The 14,088-nt window shown below is 49.1% G+C and overlaps 1 protein-coding gene across 1 annotated transcript in view; it reads left to right on the forward strand.

Moving 5' to 3' along the window:
* The window catches only part of Scara5 (scavenger receptor class A member 5), a 107,360-nt gene that overhangs the window by 48,501 nt on the left and 44,771 nt on the right, over nt 1–14,088 (forward strand). The window lies entirely within an intron of this gene.

Here is a 14,088-nt window from a genome sequence, read left to right on the forward strand (position 1 = left end):
CAGAATTGAGACACAGAATCTGGGCTTAAATTTTACATTTGACATTCACAAGGGGTGTTATCTTGAATGAGCCCCTGGATCTCTCTGAGCTTCACGCGTGACCTGGGTATGTGAACAATGATCTCAGAGGATCACATGAGATAAAAGACTTGCAGCCCCACCCACCGCCTGGAACCAGGCAGACATCATTAATACAGCCTTCTTTTCTTCTTCTGTCCAGTCAGGTGGATGAACTGTCAGATTCCTTGTCCCATTAGTACCTCTACTGTGCTGCCTGACCTGGACCAAGAGGGTTCTTCTGTCCAGGACTCCATGTTCTTACCTGTGAAATAGGAGGGACGTCCAGGTGGTCACAGGGGCTCCTCAGGCCTGGCATTGCCATCACATGGCCTGATTCCTGTGACCCCAGCAGGGTGCAGTTGTGAGTTGAATGGGCAGCATGTCAGTCAGCTTTTTCATCACCATGACCAAAAGACCCAATAAGAACAGTGTTAGAGGAGGAAAAGCTTATTTGGTGCGCATGGTTTCAGAGGTCTCAGTCCATAGATGGCTGACTCCATTCCTCTGTGCGTCAGGTGAGGCAGAACATCAGGGCAGAAGGGTGTGATGAAGGAAAGCAGCTTGGGACATGGTGATGAGGAAGTAGAGAGAGACTCCCCTCACCACAGACAAGATGTAAACCCCAAAGGCATGGCCGTGTGGCCTCCTCCTCTAGTCACACCCTACCTGCCTACAGTTACTGCCCAGTTAATCCCTATCAGGGGATTAATGTGTTAACTAGGTTAAGGATCTCACAACCCAATCATTTCACCTTGGAACTTCCTTGCATTGTCTCATGCATGAGCTCTTGGGGACACCTCATATCTAAACCACAACAGGAACGGACAGAGGCCCTGTTGGGAGACATGGGAACACATTTGTTGGCTTGGGATTGAAAGCATGATGCTGAATGGAGAGAAGAGCTGTTCATGCCACAGATCCCAGCTCTGACATGGTCACCTGCATGAGGGTCCCTAGGGCCATGTGGATCTTCTCCCTTATGTCTGGTCTCGCCTATCCTTTTGAGGGGTAGGGAGAAGGGATAGGGTATCTGAGGCAATGAAGCACAAAAAGTCTTTGTTCCACCACATTTAATTTAATTTTCCCAATGATTTGGATATCTTGTCTGCACATCCCAAATGCTAGGCTTCCCACAACATCTATCTCTAAGAATGCTATAAAAATTAATAGAGCTGAGTGTGTCCGATATTCCATATACTTTAAAGCGTCCAGCATGGTGCCTGGCAATCAGTAAGTGCTGAAGTAACGAAAGTGTTCCCTCCAGTAATTATTCCAAACCCAATCATCACATAAACAGAAAGAATATCTCTGCAGTAAGTGTTGAAACAATCCCATGGTTTTTTCTTAACAAAGTTTAAAGTACTTGTTTGTGTCCTAAAAACATGTGCTTGGTCAATTTGCTAGGTCAGTGATGAAATGAGATTCCAGAAAACAGTAACTGTTTTATGATGGGCAAGTGCTCCATGTATGTAAAAGACTGTGTATTAAGAAAGTCCAGCAAGTTAGGTTGTGTTTTTGTTTTTGTTTTTCTTTCCTTTTCCTTTTCAAATAGAATGAAAACTTCTGGAGATAATATCAGCTCCGCGCTCTAATAGAGCAACACTCACACCCATTTTTCTTGACATTAATTCATCACAGGTGGAGGCTTTATTTTATTGCTATCAGTGCGGATCTTGCTTAAATGCAAAGTTGAGTGTCTGGGAAAGCCTTGAGCTGCTGCTGCAGGTCAGGTTCCTCTTCTCCGGTGGGACTCCACTTTCCATGTGGGCATGAGAGCACTCTCGATGTGCCAGGAGAGGTTTGAATTTCTTTACGGTTTTAGTGCTCAGTGAGAAGGTCATTGAGGGTCTCTTTCTAGAAACAGCTTTAAGAAAGCACCAATAGCTCCCATGATGGTGTGAAGAAGAGATTAAAAACATTTGTGGAGAAAGCAGGCGCTGTGAGATTCACCTTCTTAAGCATTTTATGTGGACAGCTCATTTGTGTTAAGTATATTTGCACTCTTGTGGCCCACTAGAAGATCTTAAGTTTCTAGACTGTGAATAATCAGATTTCTGTGAGCATTGTCCATGGCAGCCCCTGTGATTTGAAGACATGCTTGGTCCTGGGAGCACCACATGGTCTGGTTCCATGGGATTCAGAATGGTCACTTCCTAGGCTCTGGTGAGTTGGCTGGATCCATTGGCCTGATGGCTTGCAAATTGGCACACACCTTTACTGTGCACCCCAACATTTTTCCAGTCTAGTATGAGTCATCCTTAACCACTTATTTTGGGCAGAATTTTGTCTCCCCAAAATTTATATGTTGAACTCCTAATTCCCAGTTGCGTGGTCTCACCAGACCCATGACCTCCTCACCCATTTCTCCTCTTCAAGTTCTTGTTCCTTTCCAGCACATTATTCACACTACTGAGAGAAGCATCTATGAAAATGCAGAAAGAACCCCCATTCTTGCTGAGTACCATGAACGTCTACTAATTGTGCTAATAGTATTCAACTTCTTTATATCACCTCAATGTTGGATTTTGCTTTTGCCCAATGAATACTTTGAAACAAAATAATGGGTAGGTTCTTTCTTTTGGTGCAAATCCCTCAAAAAACTACACTGATGAGAGAGTTTGTGTCTTGAACTTCTCCATATTCACCACCTGCCAGACCCACACCTTACATACACGGATCAAATGACTTAGTGCATGCAAGTGATACCGCCGTTTACCGGCGACGGAGATCTGCTCCTTCTAATGTTGAAGATTGAACAATGTTGAAGATTGAACACTAGAGAAGCACGCCAAGGCAAGCATATTAAGCGGGTTTTATTTAAAGGTAATAATACAGACTTCTCCCGGCAGGAAGAAGGGGGCCATGGCTGATGTTCTAAAGTCCCAAGAAGTGAGCGCACCCTACAACTTTTATAGGTTAAAGTCTCTTTTGTTCTCCAGTTCTCTCCCCCTTATCTCTCCTTCCTGCCTAGGAGACTAGGCCTGGTTTTGCATAAAGTGTGAAGCCATGGGCAGGGGGAGGGCCAAGGGGATTCAGGCAGATAAGGGCCCAGGGGGCATTAATTAGCAGCTCCATGCTTGTAGTCCTTGATCAAGGCAGGTAAATTTGGTAATCAATGGGCTCTGGAGATCCTTGACATTCCATTCTTCCAGGGGCAGTCTCCAACTTCCAGAGGCAGATGGCTTCATGGCTTCATTTCCTCGATTTGACCCGATCCCCTATTTCTACACTACCTGTCCTTAATTCTGGCTTCACAAGGACTAATGAGTATCCCAAGTTCATACTATCTGTGGTCTCTTGGGACAATGGGGACTCAAGACGTGAAGAAGCCAAGAGTAAAAAGGAAGATGGATGACAGCGACCAGTTTCTGTAGTGAGAGGTAGGGCTGCCTCTTGTCTCAGCCTGGGGTGTCTGTGCAAATCAGAACTGGGACCAGGGGTAATGGTCGTAGGTAGCTGTGGTAGGTGCCTGAGCCAGGTAGCTGAGTGTTAAAAGAGATGGTGAGGAGCAGGATGGAGGGATCCTGGGAGTGAAACTGGGAAGGAGGGAAGGCAAGGACGTGGCCTCGAGTTGGTCTCCGCTGGGCAACTGGGGCTCCATCCCCTGCCAGTAAGGGAGCCATTGTAAGAGCCTCCATCTGTCTTCCTGGGAGAGGCTGTCCTCCAGCTTCTGCCTCCATTGGTCAGGATTTCCCTAAGGGTGAAGGTCACACATGTGTGAGTCTCAAGTCATTCCTGTGACTCTGAGAGGTCCATGTCCCACGTGCAGAAAGTAAGAGATGGCAGTGTGGCTGAGCTGATGCTGCCAGGTTACTCCTACTGGGACGTGGTCACTACAGCCACAGATGGAGCAAGAGGTGCCTGAGAGGACCCCAGGCACAGCCCAAGACCTGCCAACACATCTCCAGCCCACCCATCCCTTTCTAGGAGGAGAGGAAGGTCCTGCTGAGATCCGTGACACTCCACATTTTCACTCACTTATGCGTTTGACAATTCTTTACTGAGGTCGGAGGTTGTGTGTCAGGCACTAGTTAGTCTAAACAGAGAGCTCTGAATTGCATTGGGGAACTCACAGAGAATCAGTTGCTTTCAATCGGATGCATGCACCTTCTGAAATCCTGGGTTTCCGGAGATGTTGGTCATGGTGTGAGACCCTAGAGCTGCCCTAAAGGGATAACTCAGGGATAACCCTAAAAGGATAACTGCCCTGGGGATAACTCAGATCTCATTTTCACAGTAATCAGCAGTAGGTTATCAGAGACTCTGTGTGCTTAGACCACCAGTGGGGGACCTCAGTGCCAAGTCACAGAGTGTCCAGCCCCACCCCAGGAACAGTAATAAACACGCTGGTTGAGTTTTCTTCCTTTGAAGTCTGACAGGCCATCCTCACACGGGTATCTGTGACTGCCAGCATGTGTGTCGTGCCTTCTCCAGTTCATAGCTCATGCTCACCATTGTGCCAGGGACAGCGTCTATTTGTAGATGTTGGCTGTCTGGTATGTGGCCAACACACCAGTTGGGAACCTTCCAGTGGGGAAGGTGCCCTCCTTCTTTGCTCATTTGTTGAACCTGAACTTGGCCATCTTTGCTTGCTCAATTAAAGTCCCACCAGTCTCTGAGTGGATAGAGGCCAGCACAGGCAGGACATTGTGCCTACACAGACTACCTGTGGTCATCTAGCTACCCCTGCATCAAAATGCATGGCCAGCTGTGCAAAGACAGAGCCTGTCTGGCCTCTTTGCCAAAGAGGCTGCTGAGGCTCTGAGCTGTAGCAGAAGCTCCACACTCCATCCTACTTCCTGCTGGCTGGTGGGGCCCAGGCAGGAAGAAGAATTTTAGTCTCTAGCTTGTAAATATTTACCCTATGTATCCTGCTGAGCAAGAAACAGGGCCTGTGGTACTTAAAATAACAATAATAGGCTCACCCCCAAATTACTGATCTGCTGCCTTCCTCCCTGGGTCCTAATAATGGCAGAGCTACTGCTGAGCACAGGCCACCCACTGAGACCCTCATTCTCTTCTCTTAGAAAGCCTCTTGGTAGTCATTTCTCCATCACCACTGAGCAGTCAGGTTTGGGGTGCTGTGACTTCTTCTCCTTTAATGACACCAGCCTCCTGCCCAGGCCTGCTTCTGATGCCAAGGAAATGTCTAAGTCCTAGATTCTGTATTGGATCCCTAGGGGGTTGTACACACTCCAGTGGGTCACACATTCTGCCTGATCAAAAGATGATTTTCCAAGGTGCAGGCAGACCAGCAGAAGGATCGGCCCCACCCTGCTGGCAGGAGACCTCCATGAGGTGCCCCCTGGGCCCTGTCCAGCTTCATCAGGGCTTGCAGAGCAGCCATGGGGAGGTCTCTGCAGCTCTGGTGAACCGGACACGTCTCCATTTTACACAAGGACAGGTTGACTGAGATCGGGAGGGTGTACGTGGCCCTCCTCAGGCTCCTCCTGGCCTGGCCCCAGTGGTTCACTTCTCTGCTCCCCCTGGAAGTTGAACTAAAGAGTTGTCACTGCAAGGCACACTTCCAGAGAAAGTGAATGCATGACCCCACCACAGCCAGGTGACCACAGGAGTCACGTGCTGGAGAAGTCATCTGGGGCCAGGAATCCATTCTCAAATCAGTGTGTCCACACCGTGTCCGCCCACATGGGGACATGTGTTGTGACAGGGCAGGTGGAGAGCAGAAAGCCTGCTCTCCTCTGCCAATCTCTGCACAGGACGCCCAGGGCACAGGGACACAGGGACACAGGGCAGCACGTCACGAGTGGGAAGGAGGCTCTGGGTTGTGCACATGCTGGTTCTGAGCTGGGATTGGGAGTGGCCAAGAGAAGCAGAGCCAGCTCCCTGGTAGAAACCACGGGACTGATCGGGTTGAAGGTCACCTTTGCCCAGAGGACAGACCATGAGGTGGGCCACTCCCTTCCCTCCTGCTGTGTCCCCAGCCGCCACCAGCCCCTCCCTCCTCCTGCAGGTCCACCTGGTCCTCTGAGCCTTGGAGGCCCCAGACCCTGCCCAGCTGCCAGCTCCTCTCAGCACCTGCAGCCCTGGGTCCTCCTCCCTGTCAGGAGCCTGCACTGAGTCTGTCCATAGGAGCTGACAATCGGCTCCCCCTGCCCCGAGAGCTCATGTGGGTCCTTCATTGTTCGTTGAACCCACACAACCGATGTTCCCATGAACTCAATGAAAGAAAGGAAACTCCTTCGACAATCCCACAACCTCCAACAGAGCACACGGTTCTCCTTTCATTTCTTTCTCTAGCTCCATCCATCAGGTGGCCAGTCTCTTCAGTTTGATTCTGGGGTTTTCCCCACCTAATGTTATCATTAGTTCACAAGCATTTTCCCCCTGCTGCCTGCCTTTTGCATCATTATGATTTTGATGGCTGCATAAGAGTTTCTCAAGGGAACTCTAAGAAAAGAGTTTTTCCTCAACTTCACTCAGCAATCAATAGAGCAGACTCGTGACCACGGATGCTGTTGGGCCCTCCACACACATACCACAGGGCTGTCAGTTCTGCAGTGGACAGCAGTGATGTGTCCTCTAGTTCAAGTCTACACCATCGCCTGGAGCTCAGTCAGACCTCGCATGTGGAGGACACAGGAGTCCTCCAGACTGCCTGTGTCCTTTGCCAGCCACAGGCCCTCGTTGGTTTCACCTGTTTCTGACTAATCAGCCGTAAGTCAGGGTTCCCACCAACCCCCTCCTTGGGTGCAAAGAATTTGCTGGAGTTAGTCACAGAACTAGAGAAACACTTAAGTTTACTGATTTATTATGCAGAATATTACCAAATATGGAGAGGAAGGATGCATGGGGTGAAGCAGGTGGCAGGTGGCTCAGAGTTCACCTCTAGGGTCCTCCACGTGCTCACCTCTGCAGAGGTACTCCGAATCTGGTCTTTCAGGGTTCTTATGGAAGCTCCATTATGCAGGTATGATCAATAAGTCATTGACTATTGTCAATCAATTTAACCTCCAGTTGATCACCAAGGGGGAGTTTGGGAGCTGGAGCTAACAGTCCCAAAGCTCTAATCCTGTCTTGGTCTTTCCAGTGACCAAGCCCTGCTCCTGAAGCAGTCCAGGGCCTGCCAGCGCCAGTTCTCTCATTAGCATACAAGTAGTTTATCACCTTGGAGACGGCAAGGATTTCACAGTTAAATGCCAGGAAACCGAGGGAAGATCAAATATATATTTCACAACACCACAGGGACACATTGTAATTTACCCTTTGTTTTGCTGGTGAATCTCTTTTTCAGTCACGGTAAATAAATGCACAAAGCTTTCCCCATCTTTTGAAAATTTTCCTAACCATAAATTCCCAGAAGTTGGATTAGTAGGTCAAAAGGTGTGGACAGTTTTATGACTCTTAAAAATTCCGGCAAAATGTTTCCCCAAAGTTATACTAATTTATATTTACATTATGGACTTTAAAATGTTCCCCACACTCAGGAATCTGCCCTGTTCTGACCGCATCTCACTGCCTACCATCTTGGAAGAATGGAGTGCATCTGTTGGTGGAATGATCATTCTCTGTACCCTGAGAGGACAGCAGAAACCCATGCCCCTGTGGGTCTGGCTAACTGGGGATGTCAAAGGACTCTGTTATGACTGAAAGTTTGTGCCCCCACCCAGTCAAATTCAAATGTTGAAGCTCTAACCCTCAACTTGGTTTGGAGTCAGAACCTTTAAGGAGATATTTAAGGTTAAGTGTTATAATAAGGGTGGGCCTGGACTCATAGGACCAGTGTCCTTTTAAAAAGTGGAAGAGACACCAAGAGAAAGGGCCATGTGGAGGCACAGCAAGACAATGTCCTTCTGCAAGCCAAGAGGAGAGGCCTCAGAGAAACCAACCCTGGCGGCACCCTTGATCTTGGACGTCCAGACACCAGTTTAGACTGCCCATTCTGGAGTCTTCTGTTACACAGCCAGAGCTGACTTCTACGGTCCCATGGGATTCTCCTAGTCACAGCTGCAGTCTGGGCTCCAGAGTGACAGTGACTAGTTTTCCAACTTCATAATTTGCAAGGCTCATTGCACAACAAAAATGCAGGGTCCTTTCTCCAAAAAGCAAGAAAAAGTTGCCCTTGTGTTGCCATGCTCTCTCCACGGTCGCGGGGTTTTATTTGCCTGTTCCTGTTGTACTCCCACAGACACAGCAGACTTGTGGGCCAGTGCAGAGCCTCGTGGGACCTGGGGCCCGCTTATGACTCCTCATGTGACTGTCTCAGTGGAGGCAGAGTCAAGGGGGCAGGTGGAGGTGGGAAGAAGAGACCCCATCCTGAGGGTGAGAGGTCAGGGGTCTGCACAGGAGCTGAGGTTCCATTATCCCCCTGGGAAAACATAAAGATCAATTTATGACAAGTTCCAGGAAGGGGGCTGCAGAGGGCTGAACCCCAGGCTTGGGCCCTACCACCATGCTGGACACTCACCAGGAGTGCTGGCCTGGGTTTTCTCCTACCTCTTGGGTCAGGAGGGTCTTAGTTGAAATGTTCATCATTTTAGGTGCTAAAGTTCTATTGATAACTTCTTTGTTACGAAGTCTGAAAGAATAGCATGTTCTGCTTTTAAGCGAATTTTCCATTCAGGTCTCAGGGATCCAGGCCTCAGGTAATTCAACCCAGTTTCGCAGATCACCTGAAAGCAGACCCCCTGTGGTTCCTTGACCCTCCTGTTGATGGGCTGACTTTGCAGCTGCATTTTGGCCCATCTCGTCCTTAATATGATGCTCTACGAATTCTGCTACCCACCTTACTTCCTTCTGTGTCACTGGCCTGAAGATGAAGTAGGACTGGCCCCGAGGCCTTGGAAGAAGTGTGGGCTCAGAGCCACTTCCTGCTGGTGGGATGGCCTTGGACTGGTGACTCAATTGCCCAAGTGTGGGTCGTTGTCTATAAAATGGTGACACTCTCTGCCCACGGTCGGGAGGCCCACCGGAGGATCTCAGGGTGTCTGGCAGGTGCACTTGAGCAGCGTTCCCCAAAAGAAAGGGGTGGTCTGGCTGCTGCTGTGAGCAAGGGAGGAAAGCCGGCCGCAAGGCTGTTGGAGCCCAGCAGCTGAGCTCCCCACGCTTTGCTGCCTTCTGGAGCTGTTTCCTCTGCAAAGGGGCGTGATGATTTCTACTTCCTGAGGTTGCTAGGCAGGATAGAGGAAGCAACTTCTTTTAAGAGACTAGAACTCAGTTTGGCATACAGTAGGTGTTTAATAGCATCTCCTTTCCCACTTCCCCTGCTGGAGTTCAGTGCGCATGTGACTGACTACCCCAGCTGCAGGTTTGAAGGATAGAGCATGGCATATGGGACAGATGGCCTGAATCCGTCCTTACTTTACACTCTAGGCAACCTCTTGATGTTTTGGGCCTCCATTTTCTGGTCCTTAAATGAGACTGATTCCTCTCCCTCTCTCCCTTCCAAAGGTAGTTAGGTTGAAAATTTAATGAAGCAATGGATGCGGAGTTCTATACAACGATCCAGGGTTATTAACATCAATGCCCAAGGTTAAGTTACTAAACATCAAAGAGAATGCCTGGCCCCTTTCCTCCCCCCACACAGATGTGCCTAGCTGGAATGATAAGTGTACCTGGTGTGCTTGGGGAAAACCGCTGACTGGTCAGCTCACATCTGGAGCAGCCCCACGGCCTGCAGATGACTGCTTTTCATGAGCACAAAGGACAATTGTGAAGGGGGTGGGGGACAGCAGACTGGGGGCTGGGGCGGGGACGGGAAGGCGAGGCAGAGCCAGCAGGAAGGCTGCAGGAGACATGCATGCTCAGGCCACCTAGCCCAGGCCCCAGCCTGAGGTGGGCATGAATGCACTGACCACACATCGTTGGGATCCAGCAATCAATACAGATCCGGAATCTGAAATTGAATCTCTGTGTGATTCCCATTGAGCAGCCAGAGCCCAGTCTGGGCGGACAATGGGGGAGCTCACCATCTTCAAAACACATTCCACATTTGTGTCTCTGACCGTTACCAAGTTTTCTCTAGCCAAAGTCATTCAGGCTGGAGAACTGAACTTCCAGGGCCCTAAGTCAGCCTCCCTGCCTCTCCTGGCCACGGCTTAGTGAGTTACTTAAGCTCTGCATGCTTCAACGTCCTGGTGGGGAACAGAGGATGCTAAATATACTCAGAAGGTTCATACTTATCTCATAGGGTTGTTGGGCGATGTGGTGTGTTAACGTAGAAAGCCCTGAGAACGGTGCTTGGCACACAGTAAATGATCCAGAAATGCCAGCTATTATTATAGTCTATGATTTATTTTCCTATTTGTGAAAGTATAAAAGTTGAAGAATAATTAAAGCACGTTAAAACTAGATACTCCAGGCACAGAGATAAATGAACTGTTTGCATAAACATGAATTAAAAGAGTCACACTCAAGTAAGAATTGTTCTCTGTTGAGGACAGCAAACATCTGGAAGGAATTATGGGGGGAAGAGGGTGGGTGGTGGTGGAGTGTGAGCAGAGAACACTCGGTGACTGTTGGAAGGAGATAATTCACTCCGGAGTGCGCCAATGATCCCAAAGGAAGGAGGCCACGCCAGGCTTAGACAGCGTGAGCGGATGCCCAAAGGATATTTACCTCCTAGATGTCGTTCCCACTAGCCAGCATCATTCCTAGGAGTGAAGGCATCGCCTGGAAGAGTCCACTCTAAAGTGCAACTGTGCTTACGTGCATGTATGATAAACAAACGGTGTGACTCTACTTCACGTACAACCGAGAAATAAAAAGTTGTACCCCATTTGTGTACGATGAATCAAAAAATAAAAAAGGGGAAAAATAAAAATAAAATGCGATTGTACTAACAACAGGTACCACTTTATATCTATAAAATGAACAACTTGAAAATTGTAATATACCATGCTGTGAGGTTGACACACTTAAAAATCTAAAATGTACATATAAATTAGTATAATTTGGGGGAAGTAATTTGGCTGTGATTTTTTAAGAGTCATAAAAATGACCATGTCTTTTGACCTACTAATCCAACTTCTGGGAATTTATTGCTAGGAAATTTTTTTTTTTTTTAAAAGGGGAAATTTCAGCATTTATTTATCATGATTGAAAAAAAGATTCCACAGAAAGAAAATGGGCAAATTATAGTGTGTTCCCTTTAGGGACTCTTATGCAGCCATCAAAATCATAATGATACAAAAGGCAGGCAGCAGGGGGAAAATGCTTGTGAACTAATGATAACATTAGGTGGGGAAAACCCCAGAATCAAACTGCAGAGACTGGCCACCTGATGGATGGAGCTAGAGAAAGAAATGAAAGGAGTACCGTGTGCTCTGTTGGAGGTTGTGGGATTGTCGAAGGAGTTTCCTTTCTTTCATTGAGTTCATGGGGACATCGGTTGTGTGGGTTCAACGAACAATGAAGGACCCACATGAGCTCTCGGGGCAGGGGGAGCCGATTGTCAGCTCCTATGGACAGACTCAGTGCAGGCTCCTGACAGGGAGGAGGACCCAGGGCTGCAGGTGCTGAGAGGAGCTGGCAGCTGGGCAGGGTCTGGGGCCTCCAAGGCTCAGAGGACCAGGTGGACCTGCAGGAGGAGGGAGGGGCTGGTGGCGGCTGGGGACACAGCAGGAGGGAAGGGAGTCGCCCACCTCATGGTCTGTTCTCTGGGCAAAGGCGACCTTCAACCCGACCAGTCCCGTGGTTTCTACCAGGGAGCTGGCTCTGCTTCTCTAGGCCACTCCCAATCCCAGCTCAGAACCAGCATGTGCACAACCCAGAGCCTCCTTCCCACTCGTGACGTGCTGCCCTGTGTCCCTGTGTCCCTGTGCCCTGGGCGTCCTGTGCAGAGATTGGCAGAGGAGAGCAGGCTTTCTGCTCTCCACCTGCCCTGTCACAACACGTGTCCCCATGTGGGCGGACACGGTGTGGACACACTGATTTGAGAACGGAATCCTGGCCCCAGATGACTTCTCCAGCATGCGACTCCTGTGGTCACCTGGCTGTGGTGGGGTCATGCATTCACTTTCCCTGGAAGTGTGCCTTGCAGTGACAACTCTTTAGTTCAACTTCCAGGGGGAGCAGAGATGTGAACCACTGGGGCCAGGCCAGGAGGAGCCTGAGGAGGGCCACGTACACCCTCCCGATCTCAGTCAACCTGTCCTTGTGTAAAATGGAGACGTGTCCGGTTCACCAGAGCTGCAGAGACCTCCCCATGGCTGCTCTGCAAGCCCTGATGAAGCTGGACAGGGCCCACGGGGCACTTCATGGAGGTCTCCTGCCAGCAGGGTGGGGCCGATCCTTCTGCTGGTCTGTCTGCACCTTGGAAAACCAGCTTTTGATCAAGCAGCACTTCCACGGGATGTCAACAAACTGAAGTGTGTATAGAAGGGGTGGCTAGGATGTTTGGAGGCTAGAACCTAGACTTGAGAGAATACATGAAGGAACTGCAGACTTTTAACCAGAAAAGTTATCATATAGCAAGGATACAAGTGTCTTTGAAATTCTGAAGAGCTGTCAACAGTTTTTTTTCCCTAGCTCTATATTCCACCAAGGGGTAGGATCAGTGGATGGAAACACTAGGGAAGCAAATTTCAAGTCTGGACAAAATGCAAAATGTTCCAACAGAACTCGCTGAAAGTGAGCGATGAGCACAAGCAAAGGCTGGATGACCGCTTGACTGTGTGACCTCTTTGGGTTGAAGGGCTGGGCTGGGAGGAAGTTGAGATGGACTCCAACTTCTCCAGCTTTCTGTGCCTCCAAACTTACTCTGAAGTGATGTACCTCCTCCAGTGTGGCCACCACAAATGTCATGTACTTCCAGAAGCATCGCTGAAGGATTGCTGCAGCAGCCTTCCCATGGCCCAAGAACCCTCATGCATATTTCCCCCGTCCCAGCGTGAAGTTCTGGAAGTGAATGTCCTTGTCTGAATTTTTCATTGTTTGAACAAGCCTCGTACCAAGTTCAGGGTTCTCTTGTTTCCAAGATTTACAAGGCAGGGTTCTCCTTGTGCCTCATCTTCTCCCACCTCTCCTGGGTCTGTCCCCTGCTACTGCTCTCCTTTCCTCCTGTGCAGAGCAGAGTGGGAAACGATCATCTCTAGACACCCAGCACCAGGGCAACAGCACACCTGGCTCAGTGTAGCCCATGAAATCCCAAGAAACACAGAGATGCCAGGGTCTAGCCATAAGGTCCCTTCTTTCAGTATCACCAAAGAGCCATTTATAACCAAGAAAAGGGACCCCAAGGAAAGGATGAAGAGTCCCTGGGGTGGCTCGTTTGCTAAGGAGGGAAAGGGGAGACCTAGAAGAAGGACAGGAGGAGGCAGAGGAGGGAGGGCATAGAGATCTAAGAGCGGTTTTCACTGACCCAGAGGGACCCTTGCTGCAGCAGGAGGAAATGGGACCTTGAACTAAGGAGGCCATAAAATAAACACTGTCCCTGTTGTCAGATGGCGTTCCTTTAGGCAGTGCTGGAGGCGACTTGGGGGGAAAGCCCAGGCTCCAGAGAGAACCCTCTGGGTTAGGGTTTGCTTTGCTTCCATGGGCAGCCTCTGCAGGTCTCACTGTGAAAGAGAGAACAAGGGCACTGGCTTGGTCCACTTGGGCTACTGTAATAAATAGCCTTAGACTGGGTAATTTATAAACAACAGAAATGTGTTGCTCACCTTCTGGAGCCTGGGAAATACAAGATCAAGGCACCAATAGATTCAGGGAGGTCAGGTGAGGACCTGTTTCACCAGGAGTCCTACGTGACCCCTCCCATGTGTCCTACATGGCAGAAGGGACAAACCATTCCCTTGCACCTCTTTTACAAGGTCATAATCTCTTTCTCAGGGCTCGAGTTGCCTTTTCAATACTATCACCTCTTAATATCACTCTTAATACTATTGCTTGGCAATTAAGAACTCCCAAATGATTTTTGCAGGTTTCTGCCCCCTAAAATTGAGGGGATCACAACACCCAATATTTTAAATCAAACTTCACGAATCTACTCATACACACCGCTCTTCAACGTACAAGGGCAGTTTCGTGTGGATCAACCTGAGGCAGGATGTTTAATTTAGCTCAGGGTGG

The sequence above is a fragment of the Sciurus carolinensis genome, chromosome 4 (assembly GCF_902686445.1).
Source record: "Sciurus carolinensis chromosome 4, mSciCar1.2, whole genome shotgun sequence".
Lineage (NCBI taxonomy): Eukaryota > Metazoa > Chordata > Mammalia > Rodentia > Sciuridae > Sciurus > Sciurus carolinensis.